At 36.6% G+C, this 21,944-nt stretch overlaps 1 non-coding gene across 1 annotated transcript; it reads right to left on the bottom strand.

Annotated features, from left to right (window-relative positions):
• Positions 1-21,305: 21,305 nt before the first annotated feature.
• LOC120541802 lies at positions 21,306-21,424 on the bottom strand. Its single transcript, XR_005636078.1, has one exon. It is a non-coding gene; the product is annotated as a 5S ribosomal RNA (ribosomal RNA).
• Between the last annotated feature and the right edge of the window lie 520 nt (positions 21,425-21,944).

Raw genomic sequence — 21,944 nt, 5'->3', positions numbered from 1 at the left:
AAATGTACAAGTTTTTGTGAGATGTGGCTTGATTGTAAATTGTGTAAGAAAAACATTTAATACTGTACATGCAAATCCTGTTGTCTCTGGAGCCATCTGAGGAGAGTCTTATCATTTGTATTCAGTAGCATGGAGCCCTTAATTGCCCAGTGCATGGTACTCCTTTATGAACTTGACCATACATCAATTAACAGCTAATTGGAATATGTTACAATATTAGTCGTGTGTTAGGAAGATTTATGATGCAAATCTAAAGCTGTTTACTTTCAACAAAACAAATTTAATATGTTTATTTGACATTGAGCTTACTGAGATTGTGTCAATTACCATAATTTTTGTTGTCCTCCTTCTTCTTCATATAAACCTTGGGGAAGAATATGTAAATAAAATATTTTCAACTTTGGAACCACTGAAGAATAAACTTGAAAATGAAACACAAGCTAGAAGAGTGGAGATTATAATGTAGGTATAGATTTACTATGTATTAATATGTATTATATCTTGACTGCCTTATGGATACTGCATCTTGGGTGTGAATTCTGTTCTGTTTGCTGTCAGTGCGTGGTGTGCACTTTTTTCTGTCATTCTGAATTAGCTTTTTGCTGGGCATTCCAGTTATCCTTTCATATTACCAAAGATAGGTTAGGATGTGTTAAGTTAATTTCCAGTTCTAAAGAAGCTGGGTGTAAGTGTGGGCTTCATGCATAAGTTGGTTTTGTGAAGTTTTGTGACAGACTGCTGCCCCATCCAGTTGTTGGCTTCAACCCCTAATGACCCTGAACTGGTTTAAGTGAGTTTGAGATGATTAAGAATTTGTATACGCTTCCTCACAATCTAATGAGAAGACACAGTTTTTAGTTTAAACTCAAGAACAAGCAGGATTGCTTTAGTTGGTAGATTGTTGGGACAGCACAGCTTTGGTTGCACTACTCCCTGAAAGCTCCAGGAGGATTTTATTCAATGTCTAGTTGCTGTCTATCTGAAGGTTACATAGTTTTTCCCGTATCTATGTAGGGTTTTTTCCATGTATTCCTGTTTCCCCTTCGCGTCCCAAAGACATGTATGTTAGGTTAACTGATAACTGTGCATCTAGGTCCAGTCCTCGCAAGATAGGTTCCAGTCCCCAAGCAACTGAATTGAGGTAACCTGGTGTATTATGTATCAATAGTTTAGAAAATAAATGTCCATCACATCCTTAATTTTCAACAGTCCTAAAGTTTGGAATAAGCTATTGACAAACTAAAGGAATACCCAATGCTTTCAGAATTTAGACGAAGACTACTGTATTTGTATGTTACTGTTTACCTGGTCTGATACAGAAGTGTGCCAGGCTTTTGTTTTTCAGTTCAGGTTTTCAGTGACTTCACCGATTTTACGCATCTCTGCACACTTTTTGTGGATCACCAGTGGGATGAGTTGCTGTGTCCTTGTGACACACACAGTATAACTCGTTAACAGATAGTCATCACATTTTTACAGTGCTGACACAATAGAATCCTAATTCTTGTAATCAAAATGTGATCATGGGAAATTACATTTTAATGATTATTAGAAAATGGGAATTTTGTTCAAAGCATTTTATTGATGTGTCCACCCATCCATCCATTATCCAGCCTGCTATATCCTAACTATCCTAACACAGGGTGCAAAGCAGGGAACAAACCCCGGGCCAGCCCACCGCAGGGCACACACACATACACACACCAGGGACAATTTAGGATCGCCAATGCACCTAACCTGCATGTCTTTGGACTGTGGGAGGAAACCGGAGCACTAGGAGGAAACCCACGCAGACACGGGGAGACTTCACGCAAGGAGGACACCGGAAGCGAACCTGGGTCTCCTAACTGCGAGGCAGCAGCGGTACCACTGTGCCACCATGCCGCCCTGATGTGTCCATTACATCATTAAATAATTTGGGCATACTGATGCAAAGTCTAGTTGCGCTTAGAATGAATGTCACAAATATCTATTTAGATACTTATACTGCGGCTAAACAAGATCAATGGTCCAACTTTTTTTAAGGAACTTTGTTCATTCTGACCCTTAGACCTTAATTAATTTGTACATTTTTTTGGGGGGGGGGAAATGAAGGGAGATCAGCATACGTAAACTAGAAATACATCAAATACACAGTTTGAGATTGTTATCTTTTATTATTTAGTGCATATAATGTATAAGAACACAAATGGGTTACAGTGGGGTGCACATTAATGATACGAGGTGGCAGCATTCACATGCAGTTAAATATGTGGTTGATAAAATCCTTTCATGAGTATGTTTCACCTTTGATGAAAACTGAATGTTAAGGATACACCTTTCTATGCTGTCTCTTTAATTGTATTTCATTTTCTGTGTTGTTTTCAAAAGAATTGAATTGATTTTTTAAAAAAGATGGACATCTTTCATTGTACTGTTGATTAATGAAAAGAAGCATTTGTTGAAAAATCTCATCTTGCTCTGTGTGGGATTATGTTTCACACATGTAAATTTTCACTCTGTTTTCCAAGCAGAATATGAAATCAGCTTGCAGAGCATTACAATGATGATCAATGAGCGTATTGCAGGAGACAAATGTGGCACAAAAAGTGGAATCCTTCAGAAAAAAAAAATTACAGTGCCAAACCTTCCTAAACTTTGCTTTAAAGAACTGCTCCATCCAAAAATGATATTTTTATCTGTTACATACCCTGTATTGTTTGTAGTAATGGCTGAGAAAAATGTTTGAAATAAAGATTATGGGAAAGTGGAGATAACACAGTTCCTGACACAGTAGGCTTCTATGGGGACCAAAGCTTCATTAATGTTTTAAGGTCTGAAAGACCACGTGCAGTTGTCCCATTGCTGCTGTCTTCACCCTTTCTTATGTGCTCATGCTTTGCATGAAGTTGTGGATATTAATGGATATAAACATCTGTTCTGGGTTTGAGGAGATGACATTTTCTAGAAGGACTGAAAATGTCAGAGACTGGCGGCTAAGATTTAATCAGAGTAGAAGTCTACATACCAAGAGAACTCACAGAACCCATTTTGGTGGCACATGATAGACTTTTACTTCTGCATGTGATGCTGAGGTTTATAGTGGATGAAAGTGGAGGGAGCATAATCAGGCCTTTAGAAGGTATGTGTTAGAAAAGTTCACTCCATGTACACTACTGGTCAAAGGTTATAGACCAGTTTTGAGGTAACCAGACCTCATTTTACCAGCTTTTATTGAAATAGAAGTCTAGTGAATTAAATTAAATGGTACAAAGGTAAATGCTAAACTGACACTGGTTAAAAAGAAAGGTCAGGTTACCAAAAGCTAGAAAATAATGTAATTTTTTTAGAGTTATACAAAAAGGTATTTTTCATGGAACAAGAAAGGATGAATAATTTGCAGCTATTCTGCAGCAGTGGAAGTTAATTAAGCCTTGAAACTGATGCGAAGAATTCAGCAAGTGTTTCAAATTTTGTTATATATTTATAAATCCTCTATCTTCATGGTTAACATACCCTCAGAAGCATTATTTGTACAACACTGCACCATATATTACTATTACAAAGGCAATTAACAAAGGAAGATATACAGTCCATTATAAACCTCAATAGTGTAGGCCTTTCATTTAGAGCAATTATCAAGAAAGCCACTATATCAGTGTGTACAATCTCCTACACCATCAAAAGAAACTTGGAAACTCTAACAGGAACAGGGCTGAAAGAGCCAAAGCCATAACAGAGTCAGAGGACAAGGTTCTGATAGTCCACAGCTTGTGTGAGAGGCACCTTACAGGACAACAGCTCCAAGCTTGCAGCGTAACAGCAGTGCAGTATGCATATCTTCTTAACAGTGGTAAGAAAGTGTCACTTTCAGAGTTGAAGAGAAGACCTCCAGCTGAAGGTTTGACGGGTCAAGTGGCAGCAAGAAAGCCATTGCTAAATTACAACATAAGGAAAAGAGGTTGCTTGGCCAAGGGACCACTGACAGTCTGAATGTAATCTGAAATTAAAGCATAGAACAAATAAACAAATGCACATATGGATACTGCAAAGCTGTTAAGCTGGGCTTGAAGGCTGTTGTCCTATCAGTTGCCTATCATACAAGCTGTTGACTCTAAGAAGCTTGTCCTCTGATTCTGTTGTGGCTTTGGGTCTGCCAGACTTTTTCCTATCAGTTTCCAAGTTCTTTCTGAGGTGTAGGAAACTCACAGATACGCTGGCTTTCTTGGCAATTTCTCTAAAGGAAAGCGGTACACTTTTGAGGGTTGTAATCGTTCGTCTGTCTTCCTTTGTTGATTCCTTTTTTTCTCTCCATTACTAGAGCAGTAGACAGTTTAGTATTGTCTAAATGATTCTTTAGAGGGTGTAGCAATACAGTTTCTTATAAGACTGCTTTCAAATAGACACACAGTTTGTAAGTATTCAACAAAACTTGGAACACCTGTAGGAAATGATTTCATTATCTTTCAAGCATTAATTAACTATCCTTTGCTGCAGAAAACAGTAAGGTTTTCACCGCTAACCGCTCGTTTCCTCAAAAAAGCCTTTTTGTATAACTGTGAAAATTACATTATTTTTTATATTTTTTTTAACTCAGTCAGTTTACCATTTTAGGTCATTCACTAGACTCCAACGACTTAAATTTCAATTAAAAATGGAAAAATGTGAATGTTCTAGAACTTTTTCCTGGAAGAGTTGTTCTTTAACTTCCAGTCCAACAGTAGACGGGCAAGGGACAAAACGCTTTGTGCTACAGGCAGGACTGAGGTTGCTATAGTGTAAGAGCTAGTCAGGAGCAGTATGACATCTTTAAAAAGTGGACAGAAGGAGAGTTACAAATTAGGTCCTGTATGGCCCCAGAACCAAAATATAGACTTATTAAGATATTTATGCATGTCATACTCCATGGCTCGTTTTTTGAGCACACTGTATCCATGGTCTCCTGCCATTTTTTAGCATTTGTTTTTGGCTTCTGTCTTTTTTTTTGTCATTTGGCACCTGCATGTTAGTCACATCATCACTATGTCTGTGCTCAAATAATGGACACCACTGTTATAAATACATATGGCTACATGTTTAGGCTGATGTGATATTTAGAGGAGACAGCCTCTCCAAAAAAGTTTATGTTTGCTAAGGATACCAGCAAAATGGAGCTTTTTTTATATAGAGACAAAGACATGTTTTTTTTACGTTAAGCGTTCCAGTGCATCAACACTCACAAACTTAGTGTCCTAACACAGCCACAGGAAGAAGTTGTGAAAATGTACTCCAAAATAAAATAATTATAACTGAGGGTCAGTTGCATTGTACATATTATCCTACAATGTAATGGGGCATTAAGCTTTAGAATGAAACTCATCTTGATAAGGTTGTAAAATGCAGTAGATAATTATGGTGCTTTGGGACTAAATTCAAATATTCTAATATAAATATGTGCAAAGACAGTACTGCAGTTAACTTTCCAAATCTACAAACCACATGTAAGCACAGTTGGCAAGCTCCCATGACCACTCAAGTACCCGTGCAAGGGTAAATGGTTGAGCCACAGACCCATGGCCAGAACAGAATCCACATTGCTGGTTCGAGTTCTGAGGTTCATCTGTCGAACAGAGCTTCTTGTCTAGTACCTTAGCATAGCCATTCCCAAGGAGGCCGAGAAGTGTGGTGATCCTTCAGTGTTTGGAATACAGCTTTTTAAAAAATGGCCACTTTAACAGGTCTTGTATTGTCTATCTGTTCCAGTTCTCACCCTGCTGGCAGTTGCTAGACATTTTCCATTCTGATGCTTATGCGTGTTTTACTTGTAGTTATAGCATTGTGTTGTTTTTCTAAGCCCCTTTTACCAATCATTTGTTTACTTTGTAGCGCTTTATCAGATTTCAATATTTGCTAATTTGGTTTTGGTCTTCTCTGCCTTTCATTACTAGACCTTGTTTTAGCCTTTCATTTATTAACATTTTTTGCTGCAGTGCAATCTTTTGATCAACTTTAAATGGTGTCATTGGCAACATTAGTCTGCTGTTTTAAGGCTAACTTCAGGCCCTGGAATGAAATAGAAATGCATTGTGGGGTTTTGGTGCTGGTCAAGATAATTAGCATACTGACATATATTAACACACTGTAATCAGAGAACAATGTGAAAGACGCACTGAAGTACAGTACTTCAGCCTTTCTTAATGCCTGCAGCCTACCGCTCAGCAGAGGGCAGGACACTTGAAAAATGATATGTGGGTTAATCTTGAGACTCCACAGATACAAACAAACTTGACGTCGGCAAACCGCTGCAGAATGAACACAACCACCACCAACGGGAAATTTCTTTGGAACACACAAGAATGAATCCCTTTGCCGAATCTACTTAAGATGTTAGTGCTTTTGACATTGCAGGAAGCAAAGGCTTGTTGTAGCACATTCAGGCACAAGGGAAGAGCTATTCTGGTGTTGTGTCTGGGCACCAACACTTGATTCACACTTCATCTTACTGCACTAATTTAGAGTTACTAATCAACTTACTTGTTTTGGCATCTGACAGGACAAATAGAGAACCTTGATAAAAATCCACACCGCCATGGTAAGAACATGCAGAAAAATGGGTAAAAGTTTGCATCTCAAGTAACCTGTTCAAGTGCTGAATCACTTCACTTACATTTGTCTTGGTGGATTACTGAGCCCATTTCCAACTTCCTAGTGTCCAAGCAAGCGTGTTTCAATAGACCACGTAACTGATTTACAACTTTCTGGCAGCTTTACCAAAGTTTGTATAGTTGTAGATTGCTTTTCCAAAGCAGTTCATTTCATTCTTTGAAACTAAGTCAGTTTTAAAATAAATACATAAATAAATAAGAAGAGATTTTTAGTTCACAGATTTTCAAGTTACATGGTTTACTGGCTTCCTGAAGTATCTGAATGAGGTCAGCAGTTTGCTTCTAAATTATTTCACAGAAAAAGTAAAATAGAAAGGAACATGCCTTCTGGTTATCAGCCATAAATAAGAGGCCAAACAGAAAGTACAAACTGCGATTTAGAAAGGTATCTTTGATGTTATGTTCAAACTTTCAGTAAGACATATATGTATTTTATGTTACAGATTTTTGGTAAACTATAACACTGTTGCCTCTGGCGTTTTAATTTTTAAATGTATTTTTGTTCATCATCTGATCCCAGTGCTTAGTGTAAGTGACCTGAAGTGTATTGGGGTCAGATTATACAGTAAGTAAAGAAAGTCTGTGTCTCTTAAAAGCATTTGTGAACTGCAAGCATTGTAGACAATACTCATTTTTAAGATCGCCGCTGAGTGGCCTTAAAAGTTGAAATTAAAGCTTTCATCATGGATGTTACTATTGCTCCGTAATACATGTGATGCATAGGTCCATATAAAAGTTTGTGGTAGGCTGAATGAGTTACATACCAGTTTTTCTTTACCTCCTCATTTCTGAATTGATCATTTTTTGTCTGCCCCAATTGAATTCTTGGCTTCTTGTGTCTTCTTATTTCACTTCTGTCCTGATGATTGGTGATCATATACAACATCTTATATACTGGTTAGGTTATGATCAGGACCCCTTGATCAGTCACTAAATATTTTGCATGGCACCTTGAACATCCTGCACTGTAAGGGGTGCTTTATCTTTATTTACACTACTACATCCATTAGAAGAATGGAACAATACAATGAAAAAAAGCTAACACAGAAAATACAAGCAATACGCCATTGAATGTATAACTGACAAATTTAAACCAAAAGCCATCTAGAGGAGCAGCATAAATTTATGGAGTACTACAGTAAAATAATAAAACAGTGTGTGCAGAGCAATAGTCAAAAAGAAAATCTACAGTTGAAGCACAACTGTAGTGTGGAACTATAAATCAGGGCATCTAGTAAAAGGTCAAAGGGTATCTTTACTATTGTGTTGCAATCCGGGTAATCCTAAACAATGTGAAGAAAGATGGACAGTCAAAATTCAATGCCATTCGGGCATCTTGTATTATTTTATGTGTCTGAGGAATTTCTTTTTACATTTCTGCTGATGTATTTGCATTTTATATTCTTGGTGCTGCTATTTGTTGATGTCATTGGGAAGTGCTGTGGGCCTACAAGAATGTTACCTGTATAGCAGACTGCCTGCCTAATTATGACTTCATGGTGCCATGTTATATGTAAATACAAAGCTTACAATATTGTCCTATCAGGAACTTTATTACTGTAAGGAATTAAATATTATTTGTAACATTTTCTGTCATCTTTTATTGATGTCACTGTCAATTTTTTACACGTATTATTATTTTCCATCATGTGTCATAATTTCATAGGTTTGTAGGGTCAATTTTGTCACATGCACAAAGTGCAGTGATTTACAAGTATTTATCAAGTTGTCTTATTTTATTATTTTTAATGTATTTATTTCTTTACAAGTTACAACTTGAACATCACATGTTAATGATGCATTGGTTTTGGAGTGTCTACACAGATGTGTGATAGCATCTTACTTAAGACTAACATCTTAGTCCTTGTTCTTATCCAAACTTAGTTTACAAATAAAGGACAGGCTTAGTGTTAGAAAGTTTGTTTTTTTTATTTTTTGCAGATGTTTAGTATATTTTAGTTTCACCTCTGATTCCTTGCCTCTGAAGTAGTTTGCTGTGTACTTTGCCGTTTTTAATTATGATGCCTTTAAAGCTCTCCTAGTGCAGTGAACCATGTACATATTGACTTATCTCTACCTGATGACCTTAAGGGATTTTTTTGCCATGCAAACTGCACAAAAACTGTGTTGTTTAAATCGTACTGCTTTTACAAAGATCTTAGCAGCCGCTGCATTTACATGATAGGAGAGGGAAACTCTGCACTGTAGCTGCATTTGAAAATAAAAAGCAAACATTTAAAATGTCGTGATGTACATTAGGAATGGCATTGTGGCCTTTTATTGTGGTTTTCTTTTTAGTTCTAGATGTTATAGAGGAAAAGGTTTTTTTGGCTTTGTATTTTGGAGAAAACTATGATGACAACTTCCCTAGTAATTTGATATTAATCTCTGACACTAAATAATAAACAAATACATCATCCTAATCTAGCCTTGTCCCCTGATTTGTATGCTACTGGGCAAAAAATAATTTTTTAGGTTATTGAAATCTTCAATGAGAATATTACACACACACTGCAAAAATGTTTGTTAAATGTGCCAAATATGTGCAACACATAGGCTTAACATCACAGTTCTTATTGGTCACTGTGAGCAAGCACTTGTACAGACCATTTTGATTTCAGTAACTTTTACTCTGATTTCTATGCAGTCACAGCATGGTCAGGTAAATATTGTTATAGAAGATTAAGTGTGAGGCATTGAGAAATGCATTAAAGCAGCTTACTACAGTGAGTTTTGTTGCTTTGAGGGACAGTGGTATAAAATCTGACTTTACCTATGCCAAGAAGCCAGGGGCTGTTTGTTTAGGATTCAGGATATTATTTGTGGACCAGTCCCCTTTATGCACTTCAAGGTTTAAGTCCAATATGCTGACACCACCACCAGGGTGCGCCATCAGGGACAGTGAGAGGGAGACAAGTTCATGCCTAAAAGAAGTGGCCATAGAAAGATGGCTGTTGTTTCTTGTTTAACAAAGCAGGATGTACAGTGATAGAAAAAGTATGTGAACCCTTTGGAATAAACCATATTTATGTATAATGGTATCTTAAAACAAAGTCTGTTTTAATTAATATTATACAAATGGTTACATTGTTTTTGTAAATAGTAAATGTATCATTCAGACATTCACAGTGTACAGCTAGGCTAATGACTTCACAAAAGCTAATAGAAGTCAGGAGTTAGCAAACCTGGAGTCTGATCAATGAATTGGCATTGGAGGTGTGGCATAGAGCAACTGTGACCAATTAAAAAAACCTGAAACATTTTGAATTGGCTACTCACAAGAAGCATCTACTGATACGTATCATCCCTTCGAATAATGAGATCTCAGAAGATCTATAATCAAGAATAGCTGATTTCCATAAAGATAGAAATGGTTACAAAGTACCATAACTTAAAAGACTTTAGCTATTCATTAGTCCCCAGTTAGATGCACTGTGTATAAATGGAGATGATTTAGTACTGTGGCTCCTCTTATTAGAAGTGGGCACCCAGCCAAGATGACTTGAAAGGCACAACACAGAATGTTCAGTAAGTTAACCCTAAAGTAACAGCCAAAGGCTTGAAGGATCCATTGGAACAGGTCAGCATCTCTGTTCAGGAGTCTACCAAGCGCAACACATTGAACAGGCATGCTGTCCGTGGCAGAACACCATGAAGGGAACCTGCTGCTTTCCTAAACAAGCATCACTACATGCCTGAACTTTTCCAAAGTTTACTTTGATACCTCACCATGCTATTGGGAAAATATGTTGTGTATTTTGGTTCGGTCCACTTAGTGATATCAAGAGAGATATTCACATTAGACATCCCAAAAACATGACTGTACTGAAACAGTTCTGTAAGGAAGACCCTCCTTGAAAGTTACGCAGGTCTGATCTGCAGCTAACAGAAGCACTTCTTTGAGGCTATTACAACCAAAGAAGGTTCAACCAGTTATTAAATCCAAGGGTTCAATTGTTGTTTCCACAGCAGACTGTTAATGTTTGATGTGTGTGTTCAATAAAGGCTCGAAAGATTATAATTGTGTTTTATTAGCTTAAGTGCATTTTTTTTCTCTATACTGGTGGCTTAGATAAAGATCAGATCACATTTTATGACATGTTAATGCAGGAAACCAGGTCATTGCAGAGCATTTACTGTACTGTACTGTCTCTTGGCAGTAAAGCTGTTTTGGTAAATTATATTATATTAAGTACAGAATCTGATCTGTGTCTTCTCACTGAAACCTGGCTTAGTAAATGTGACACTGTTCCCCTAGCTGAGGCATCACCAGATGGATACTCGTTCCTTCATAAGTCTAGAGATTCTGGTCGAGGAGGAGGCCTTGGAATAATTCATTGTAACAAAATGCAAATCACGTCCAAAAATGTAGGCGACTTTACATCCTTTGGGGCATTCATTTTAAATATAAAACAGATTCCAACACAATTATAGTGCTAGTCTACAGATCACCAGGGCCATATTCATTGTTCATGACTGAATTTAGCAACCTTTTATCTGATTTGGCTATAAATTATGATCACGTAGTACTGATGGGGGATTTTAATGTACACATTGATGTGGAAACTGACACTTTTAGCAAATGTTTTACTTATTTGTTAAATTCAGTAGGATTTTGTCAGAATGTCAAAGGTCCAACTCATAATCATAACCACACATTAGATTTAATTATAACTTACAAAGTTGAAATTCAAAATTTAAATATTACTCCATTAAATTAAGTTTTTTCCGATCACTACTTAATTACATTTGATTTAGTCCTGCCCTTGCCAATGCACTCACAGATTAAAACAAAGACAGTGCGACATCTAGATTGTAATTCTGCTTCAAAATTTATAGATACTTTGAGTAAGTTGAGTGTAATTGTGGAAAACCATTTAGATCAGTTAACATCAAATGTAAACGTGGAAAACAATTTAGATCAGCTAACATCATATTATAATGTGACCTTGAGAGATGCTCTGGACACAGTGGCTTCCCTTAAAACAAAGTGATCAAAGCACATAGAAACTCTCCCTGGTTTTATGAAAACACTCAAGCTCATAAATTAGAGTGTCGAAAACTTGAGCCCAGATGGAAAACAACAAAGCTACCTGTCTTTCAAACTGCATGGACAGAGAGTGTTAAAAAATGTAAAAAAGTTCTCTTTAAAGCTCGCTCAGAATACTATTCTACATTAATAGATAGCAATAATAAAAATCCTCGGGTACTGTTTAGAACAGTGGCTAAATTAACAAATGGAAATTCAGATCTACAGTGCAAAATACCAACAGATATTAGCAGTACAGACTTTATGAACTTCTTCAATGAGAAAATTAAAAATATAAGATCTCAGATCTCAGCATCACAGTACAAACCAAATACTAGCTTAGCAGACCCTGTCTCACATTGCATTCAGCACTTTAGTAATTTTAATCCTGTAACTGAGCAGGAAGTCTTAACTTTAATTTCTAAAATGAAGCCCACTACTTGTTCCCTAGATCCAGTGCCAACAAAACTAGTAAAAAGTGCAATGGATGTTCTTGCAGCCTATTCTAAGCATTATCAATAGTTCATTATTGCATGGCACAGTACCTGTTGCACTAAAAGTGTCAGTCATTAAATCATTACTGTACTTTAAAAGTCAGACCTAGCCCCACACATACTAAATAATTATAGGCCTATTTCAAATTTACCATTTCTCTCTAAAATACTAGAAAAGTAGTAGCCAATCAGCTTCAGTCACACCTTAGCATTACAATTTATTTGAGAAATTCCAGTCTGGTTTCCGCACTGGTCATAGTACAGAAACGCACTAACACAGGTTGTAAATGACATTCTGATATCCTCTGATGAAGGAAACTCCACTGTAATTATGTTGTTGGACTTAAGTGCAGCATTTGACACCATTGACCATTCTATTTTACTGCACAGGCTAGAAAACGATGTTGGGCTTACAGGCCACGTGCTCGCTTGGTTTAGTTCTTATTTATCAAATTGGTTCCAATATGTACAGAAACATGCTGACAGGACTCCAACATTATATACAGAAGTTCAATATGGTGTCCCGCAGGGCTCAGTACTGGGAACTTTACTGTTTTCACTTTACATGCTTCCACTGGGATCTCTCATTAGGAAACATAATGTTAATTTTCACTCGTATGCAGATGACACCCAGTTATACCTTTCTTTTAGATCAAATGAAGTTTCTCCGATGTTGTCTTTAATTAGTTGTGTTAGTGAATTAAAGGAGTGGATGAATGAGAACTACTTGTCTTTAAACACAGATAAAACAGAGATGTTAATTGTTGGAGGGAATGACGCTGATCACAGCAATATTCTGTCATCATTTAACTCAGTTGGAATCCCCATTCATTTTTCTGAATCAGCCAGCAATCTAGGAGTTCTCTTTGACTCTAGCATTTCATTTAAAGCGCATATTATAAAGTTGTCAAAATCATGGTTCTTCCATCTTAAAAATGTTGGGAAATTAAGGCACTTTCTAAATAAATAGGATTCTGAGAAATTAATTAATGCATTTATTTCTAGTTGGATTGACTACTGCAATATGGTGTTCACTGGCTGTTTAAACTGTTCTTTATTCAGTCTCCAGTTAATCCAAAATGCTGCTGTAAGAATTATTACAAGAAAGAGAAAATACGAACACATAACTCCAGTTCTTAAATCCTTACACTGGCTTTCGGCTCAGTTTGGCATGTGTTTGTGTTTGTCATAATCAGTATTGACTGTGGCCATTAAGTTGCAGTATAGCTATATGTGTGTTTTGTGACTACAAATAAGATGGCACCTAAATTTGTTTATGACTTGTATAGTAAGTGTGATTTTCACAAGGATATACAAATTAGCCTGATGTGACCTGCCATGAAAGTAGATAGATAGATAGATAGATAGATAGATAGATAGATAGATAGATAGATAGATAGATAGATAGATACTTTATTAATCCCAAGGGGAAATTCACATAATCCAGCAGCAGTATACTGATACAAAAAAATAATATTAAATTAAAGAGTAATAAAAATGCATGTAAAAACAGACAATAAATTTGTATAATATTAGTGTTTACCCCACCGGGTGGAATTGAAGAGTCACATAGTGTGGGGGAGGAACGATCTCCTCAGCCTGTCAGTGGAGCAGGATGGTGACAGCAGTTGCTTTATCTCCAAGACAAAAAGTAAATGTTGTTATACAGTTTGTTTTTTCAGAATACTAATAATATAAGTACATTTACGCAAACATAATCCCCTGAAGTCTAGCTGGGTAAAGTCAAAAACAAGTAAAAAGTGTTCACAACCCAATGAACTAAAGGGGAGTCATTTCTTTTTTCTCTCTTTTCTCTCTTTCTTCTTTTCAGTTGAGTCTTTGCATAAAACTTCTAAAAGAAACAGTGTGGTTAATCAATTGATTAGTAAAATACATTAAACATTAGTATAATATACTTTTCTTAAATGCAGAAAAGAGATGCACATTTCTCATAATATATAGGGAAGGATGACAATAAAATATTAACAATAGTGTGCACACACACACACACACAAACTTTAGTTAAACATTTTCTAGAACATTTCCCAAGTGTTTCCTTGAGTCCTTAAAATACTCTTTTCAGCATTTTGGGATATGCATGTATGTATGTTTGTATGTAAAAACAACCCAAAAACTACATGTTGTGTTTCTGACTTTCTTCAAGGGCAGTCATTTGTCAAAATACCAACCGTTAAGAAAGTGGTGATGGCTAATGGCTAATTTTTAGAAGTAATTGGTGACTAGTCAGTGTTTCTTTTGCCAAGCCTAGTGATTTATGTTCATTATTTTAGTTGGTTTGAAGAAACTAAAGCTAGGCCCTTCCTTGTTCTCTTAAATAACACCAAATTACCCATTTCTTCTCCATCTCATTCACCTTGGTCTCTGGGTATTTTTCCAGATGTTCTGTGTTCAATTACTGTCAATCACTCTGTTTCCTTTGGCATTTTTCTAACTAGTCTCATTTAGTACATGTCTGTCTTTTGCCATCTGCTTTGTAATTCTAAGCTTAATCATTTTCTTGATGATATAGCTCCTGTCTCTGGGCCTCTTGAGTTTTTGAAGCTGCTTTTCTGGTATTGTATTTCCTTGCCTGTAGATTGTTTCTGCCAATTCTTAAGAATTCCATCATCATGTTGCCATATACATCAGTTGACACTCTCGTCCAACCTCAGACTTCATACATTGATTGTGGCCAGACATTCTTTATCAGTTCCATCTTACAGTATCAGTAAACCAGATGCGTCTGAAACCTTACTTCTCACAGTGAACATTTAAACAAACTTAGCTCTTACACTTTACTCATTTGGTCTCCTCTTAAATTTCTTTCTTTCTCTGCACCCAACCGTCTACCAAGTAATGTTGTGACACATGCCAGCTTTTTCTTCAGTCTCTCAAGTAATCTTTAGTAGATCATGTACAATCACCATTATAGCATGTTATACATGCAAACTGCATTCGTTTTTGATGGTTCGGGAAAGTTTGTATATGTACTTGTTTTATCTGTTATCACACATGCGCGATTAGAGGGCAGCTAAAAAGCTCAATGAAGCACAATAGAACAAGAAAGGTGGGATTGGAATGGAGCACTAACCTCTCTTATCCAGCAGAAAAATGGATGAATAAAGTCCATATCTTTCGAAACCTCCAGATGAATATCTCCATAAGATTGTCTCACTTCCGTAATGATTGTTTACCTTCCGTCCCAACCTGATGATGTCACTTCTGGCTTCTGGTTCCAACATCATCTCTGTCTCCATTATAATTTCCTCTGTACATCACTTCCTGACAATTCTGTATAAAGTTCTATCATTTCCTGCTTTCATTTTCCAATTGTGCCTCATTTGGTTGTAATCAGACCAGCTTACACTACACAGGTAAGCTCCCCAAACCTTTATGAGGGTTGTTGTCTCTTTTCTCTTGTTACACTGTGTACAAGTTTAATTTTTGTTTAGAGCATTTGATCTAAAATTTTGTATTGGATGCCACTACGTCTGCAATATATTTAGCAGAACTTTTTTCTTTTTGCTATTTTCCAGCTGCCCAGTAGAAACATTGAACATATGAATATGTGTAGGACCATCTGAAGGGACTTGTATTTACTTTACATCATGTGCAGAATACAGCAATAGAATACAATATAAACCAGTGTCACACACGTGCGCATGGGAGGCAGCTAAAGGGCTTGAGTGAAGGCAGTTCTGAGGCATGCCGGGATGTGGCAGAGTGCACCGACTCTTTTTCTCCCTTTCCTGTAGACCATTCCCGGGAGATCCCATCTGGCTCTCTTGACATCACTTCCAGGACCGAGCCAATGGAAGTAGACCTTACCAGTTCCGGCCCCTCTTATGTCGCGTCCGGGCTCGATCCAATGATTGAAGAACACGTGCCCGATCCTTATCACCTCACTTCCTGTCTTCCCCTTTAAAAGCCTGTCCCTTTTCCCTTTTCCCTCAGTCTTGTTCTGGACTCGGTTGCACTTCAGTGCTGGTTATCTGATAAAAACGACTTTTGCAGCCGGATATCATATTATACGGGTGGCTGCCCCAAACCTTTATCTGTTTATGTCTCTTTTTTGTGACACCAGTTACTGTATATTGTACTCAAGCTGGTGAGTGTTTTAGCTTGAAAGGGAACCAGTGCCAAGCTTGTCTACAAGGTTGCTGAGGAGCATTTAGCTAACCTGCACTATAATCGAGAACTGAAGGATCTTTACCAGTTGACCTTTTGAGAGATCATGTGCACATTGAAAGTGATGTGGAGGAGACTCCACTCCAGAGTAGAGGCAGTTGGGTCAAAATCACACTTAAGTTGAAGGTGTGATGAAATAAGTCACCTAGTTGTACATTCTCTGTGTACTTTTTTGGTGTGTGTGTATATTTTGTTACTGTTAATGCTATTGTCACTATTCTGGGGAGACCTATGCATGTAAACATTTCATTACACTATGTACACATGAAAATAAATCGAAACTGTAAGAAATGGTTCAACGCTTATTATAGGATAGTTTGGTATGGATTTTTTGGGAAATTGTGGCCTCGTGAGAACAGATGTGACAGGTTATATTTAAATAGAAAGGGCACTGATGGTTTCGGAAGGTTTAATCTTAGAATAGTTGCTGACTATAATACTAATGATAATAAATAAAATAACTGAAATTATTATCTGACTGGTAATGCACCAAAATCAAATTATTAATATACTAACAATTGCTTGCCTTAACTCTAGAAGTATTCATGATAAAACAGAGAAGTATGCAGCTGCTCATAAATATGATGATATAAAAGCCACAGAAACTTGGCTAAGTCCTAGAAATGAGGATAAATATAAATGGGTACAACGTTTAGAAAAGACTCAGGGGTGTCCATGAACATAGTTATAAGTAAGAGATGAGCCACATTTTAATGATGCTATGTGAATTTGTCTAAAAATCAACAAGGACAGTGGCTTGATACTAGAACTGTGTTATACATCCCCAAAGCAGATACTGTAACTATGTCAAGATGTAACTTTTTAAAATATGAATAAAATAGGATTACAGGGGAATGTTATGGTAACCGGGCTTTCAGACTTTTACTACCCAAATAAATCTTAACTGGGAGAGCCCCAAAGAATATGAACAGAAATTCAAATATGTATCTGTTTTTTTTTTTTAATTCAGTATATTATAACCCCTGTCTAGATTTATTTATTCTGTAGTAGTCAGAAGGATGGAATTTGGGAGGGTTGGTGCAATTGAATCATTACGATCGGGTGATCCTAATATTAGACGTTTTGTGTTTTTCAAAGTTTGTATACAGGAATTAAAACTTCTAAACATAATCGTAGTAAGGAAAAAATTGAGCAAATGAGGCACAGTATTCAAGAGATAAAATGTTACGTATGAAAAATGGTGAAGAGCAAACTGAGCATTAGTTGTTTAGTAAGTTCATTCCAAAATTGAATAGAAATACAGTGGATAATTAAGCATATAAATAATAAATTAGAAAAGAAAAAGAATTGTGTAATACTTGTGAGCCCCAGTGTTAACTTTAGGGCTAATGAGGACAAAGAGTAAAACAACATTAGGAAATAAAAAAAAAAATCAAAACAGTAGAGACGAATGTTAGGACAGTGCAAATATGAATCCACTACCAGCTTAATCTATATCACACATACGTGATCTGAAGCAATTATTAGAGAAAAAAATACATATGAGGTACATTTCTGGTACTAAACATTCACGTGGTTTTAGACGGAGAGGACGGTGTTACACTAAATATGCAAATATGTTATGATTTAGCTGGTTATCTGTTGGCCTGCTTTGCATCTCTTTATTGTTTAGCAGCTGGTTAAAGAAAGAATACATAGTTAAGGGGTCTGAGAATTACAAAAGTAAGTTAATTAAAATAAAGGCAAAAGACCTCTGTTATGTTAGGAGCATTAACTGGCTATTAATTAACAATGTTGTTTGAGCAAAAACTTGCAACCAGTGTGGCCCTCCAGAGTCTGAGTTTGACAGGTTTGCTTTAGAAAGTATAACTCTGTTCAAAGTTACGATTGGAAAGAACATGACAGACCTCCAGGCTCATACAATAGATGACACTTTGAAGAGACACTATTTTGACCTGTCTTGTTTGATTATACTCACATGGAAGGTTCACCTTGTCAGACTCCTCTGTTTCAGAACATCAAAGGATGGGCTGTAAACCACCTGCCAGGAATCCTGGAATCTGTTTCTGAAGAAGAAATCATTGAATTTTTCTGACCCGATACACCTGGGGTGGAGTGTGTTGATATTGGGACAAGCACTTTCTGTTGTGAAGTGTCCTGCTAAATTTGCTATGTAAATGTGAATTTAAACGTTTGCAGTTTTTCCTGTTCTTGTTCTGATTTTGAAATAAAGTCCAAGAGTGCCAGAATACGAATGGGCTCCCTCCAAAGTCTTAGCACCTCAGAACCCAGTGTAGCAACAAGGTTATCCTGATTTTGTGTCCCTGATGTCTTTTTTGCCAGCACAGAGACCCGGCTATAATGTGTCATGTCTGTGAACAGCCGAGCCTGGGTTTTCCTCAAAACTGTTCTGTGACTTTCTTTTATAGGCTGGTCCTTTGACGATTCGCGCCATTCATTTTTAGAGTTGGTTACTTTCCTTGATGTCATCCTTCATTCAGTTGTCTTTTATGACTTCTATAAATAACAGCGAACATGCAAGCCATTAGGATAGCAGAGGAAGTAAAAAGTGGTGAAAATTAAGAAGGAAATAAAAAAGGTATATAATTCAGCTGTTCATTTTAAGTGAGTCCATCAGCAAGGATGTGTGAGCACACTTGATGTGAAGAGTTACTAAGTAATGTGTTTAAATGTCTCTGTTTGGCTGTTTCCATATATTCATTTAATAAATTCTGGAATTCATCTTGGCAAGCATTTGTTTTTATTTGGTAAGTTTATAGCATGTTAATTTGTGGTCATCAAAATGAACAGAAATGTAAATATATATGAATCAATTACTGAATAGTAGAAAAAATGTTTCTCCTTTATATATTTGTGGAGATATTTGTTCTGAGGACTTGCACCAGAGTTTTGCTTTACTATAAGTCAACTCTTTTTGCAGCGCCACATGCGATTTGGCCAATATGGAAAATGAATGGGGAAGTAACACATAATATGTTGCAGTTCTATTATTTATGAAGAATTTTACTTGCCAGCTACTATTGTTAAATTATAGTTATTCTCTGCTCTGAATAGTATTTTAATAAGCTTGTTTTGCTTCCTTTCTTGAGTTAACAAGACTGCCTCTGTATATCTTTAAATGAATAAATATTAATCAATAATTGATGACTCTTCCAGGAAGGGTGTTCTAATAGAATCCGTTTAGAGTTTCTTTCCCCTTTCAGTAGCACTCAGGCCTCTTTTGGGACCTTTCTGTCTAACCTCATTGGTATAATTAACTCATACCGAATAATAAATGCCTATTGGACTCATGCATCACTAATGACAGGAGTGGCTAATTAAAACTTCACGTCATGCTGCAGTAAGAAAAAGAGATTGTTAGAGAACACAACGCGAATTGGATTCTTTAGGTCTGCGCTCGGAATAAGGGCTGCATTTGCCCTGATAGTTTATTTTTTCAAATTGTGACTTTATTTTTGTACAGTAGTTGGGTATTTTGTAAAATGTATCTATCATGCAGTTCTAATACAGAAATACACCTCTTTTAATAGGCAATTAAAAAAAGAGTTATTGAATGACGTTGTTTTTACATTGAGCTATTAAAGAAATTTTAAATAACTTCACCAGTATGATCGGTATTTGCACTTAAGAGAAAGGCAGTTGGCTGCTGGGAAGCTCAGGTCATTCTGGGTTGCTGACAAATATCAAGTTCTAAAGTCTGGTGTTCAATTTGTGTAGAATGCTGATGAAGAAATGTTTCTTCTGCTAATATTTTCATGATACAAAAAAGAAATTACGAAAAATGAATTTAAGTCAAAAAAAGTTTTTTTGTGAAGTATGTTTTCACTTAAAAAATAATTCCATCCATCCATTATCCAACCCACTATATCCTAACAGGGTCACGGGGATCTGCTGGATTCACTGTATTCATTTTACAAAAACAATCCCACTAAAATGCAATAAAAAAATAAAACGTTTTTGCAGAATGGAATATTTGTATTTTGGAATACATACAAATAACAGTGGCGTTTCTTTTACTCATATTCCTTATCAGTGCATTAACTATTTGGCTTTTTCTATTATAGATGGCAGAGATTTGGGTGTCTGGTGTACTTTTATCAAACAGGCCCACTGGCCAATTTAGAATGACCAGCATAACATAGATGGATGGATAGACAGACAGACAGACAGATAGGAAAGGCACTCTATGATAGATAGATAGATAGATAGATAGATAGATAGATAGATAGATAGATAGATAGGCAGTATATGATAGATAGACAGACAGACAGACAGACAGACAGATAGATAGACAGACAGACAGACAGACAGATAGGAAAGGCACTCTATGATAGATAGATAGATAGATAGATAGATAGATAGACAGACAGACAGACAGATAGGAAAGGCACTCTATGATAGATAGATAGATAGATAGATAGATAGATAGATAGATAGATAGATAGGAAAGGCACTATATGATAGATAGACAGACAGACAGACAGACAGATAGATAGGAAAGGCACTATATGATAGATAGATAGGCAGTATATGATTGATAGATAGATAGATAGATAAATAGACAGACAGACAGATAGACAGACAGACAGACAGATAGATAGGAAAGGCACTATATGATAGATAGATAGATAGACAGACAGACAGACAGACAGATAGATAGATAGATAGATAGATACTTTATTAATCCCAAGGGGAAATTCACATACATGAATGTGGGCAGAAGGTCATGTCTTAAACAACAACAACATTTATTTATATAGCACATTTTCATACAAAAAAAGTAGCTCCAAGTGCTTTACAAAATGAAGAACAGAAAAATAGAAGACACAATAAAAAATAAAAATAAGTCAACATTAATTAACAGAATAAGTAAGGTCCGATGGCCAGGGTGGACAGAAAAAACAAAAAAAACCTCCAAAGGCTGGAGAAAAAAAAATAAAATCTGCAGGGATTCCAGACCACGAGACCGCTCAGTCCTCTCTGGGCAATAGCTTACAGCACCCGGGGTTCCCAGGCGGTCTCCCATCCAAGTACTGGCCGAGCCCGTGCGTGTTTAATTTCCGAGATCAGACGAGATCGGGTGCTTTCACACTGGTATGGCCATTAAAGAGAAAGCATGCAAGCACAGGTAGTGAGAACACGCAGACCGGATTCAGACATTGGACGCTCTGATAGTCAGTGCAGATTCCTGGGAGGCTGTGAGACTTGCTGTGAGGAATTCCTTTTTGTCCTTTAGTAGCCCATGTCATTTTCATAGCTTAAAAAACAGTTCTGGATCTATAAATCCTTGTTGTACATACAGCAAGATTTTTGTAAATTTTCTTTTTGGTCCCTTACTCTAATTCAATTTTAATACTGTAGTGCCTCCTCCATTATTTAAAGCTGTGAAATATTGGAAATATCTCTGGCATTGTGGCTGGTACATAAAAATATGATAACAAATAACATGCACTGAATTTGTGTGGATATAAAATACTGAATTTTACTGGAAGTCTTTGCTGACTGCATGGTACTTGGTGAGAAATGTAGTAAGTGTTGCTGGTGTTGAAAGGGTTGTGTTTCTTGGGTAGGAGGCGAAGCAGCATAAACAATCGAGCCACTATGCTCTCTGACAGATGACAGTAACAC

This window comes from Polypterus senegalus, chromosome 12, assembly GCF_016835505.1.
Source record: "Polypterus senegalus isolate Bchr_013 chromosome 12, ASM1683550v1, whole genome shotgun sequence".
NCBI classification, from domain to species: Eukaryota; Metazoa; Chordata; class Cladistia; order Polypteriformes; family Polypteridae; genus Polypterus; species Polypterus senegalus.
This window is presented reverse-complemented; position numbering and strand designations above follow the sequence as displayed.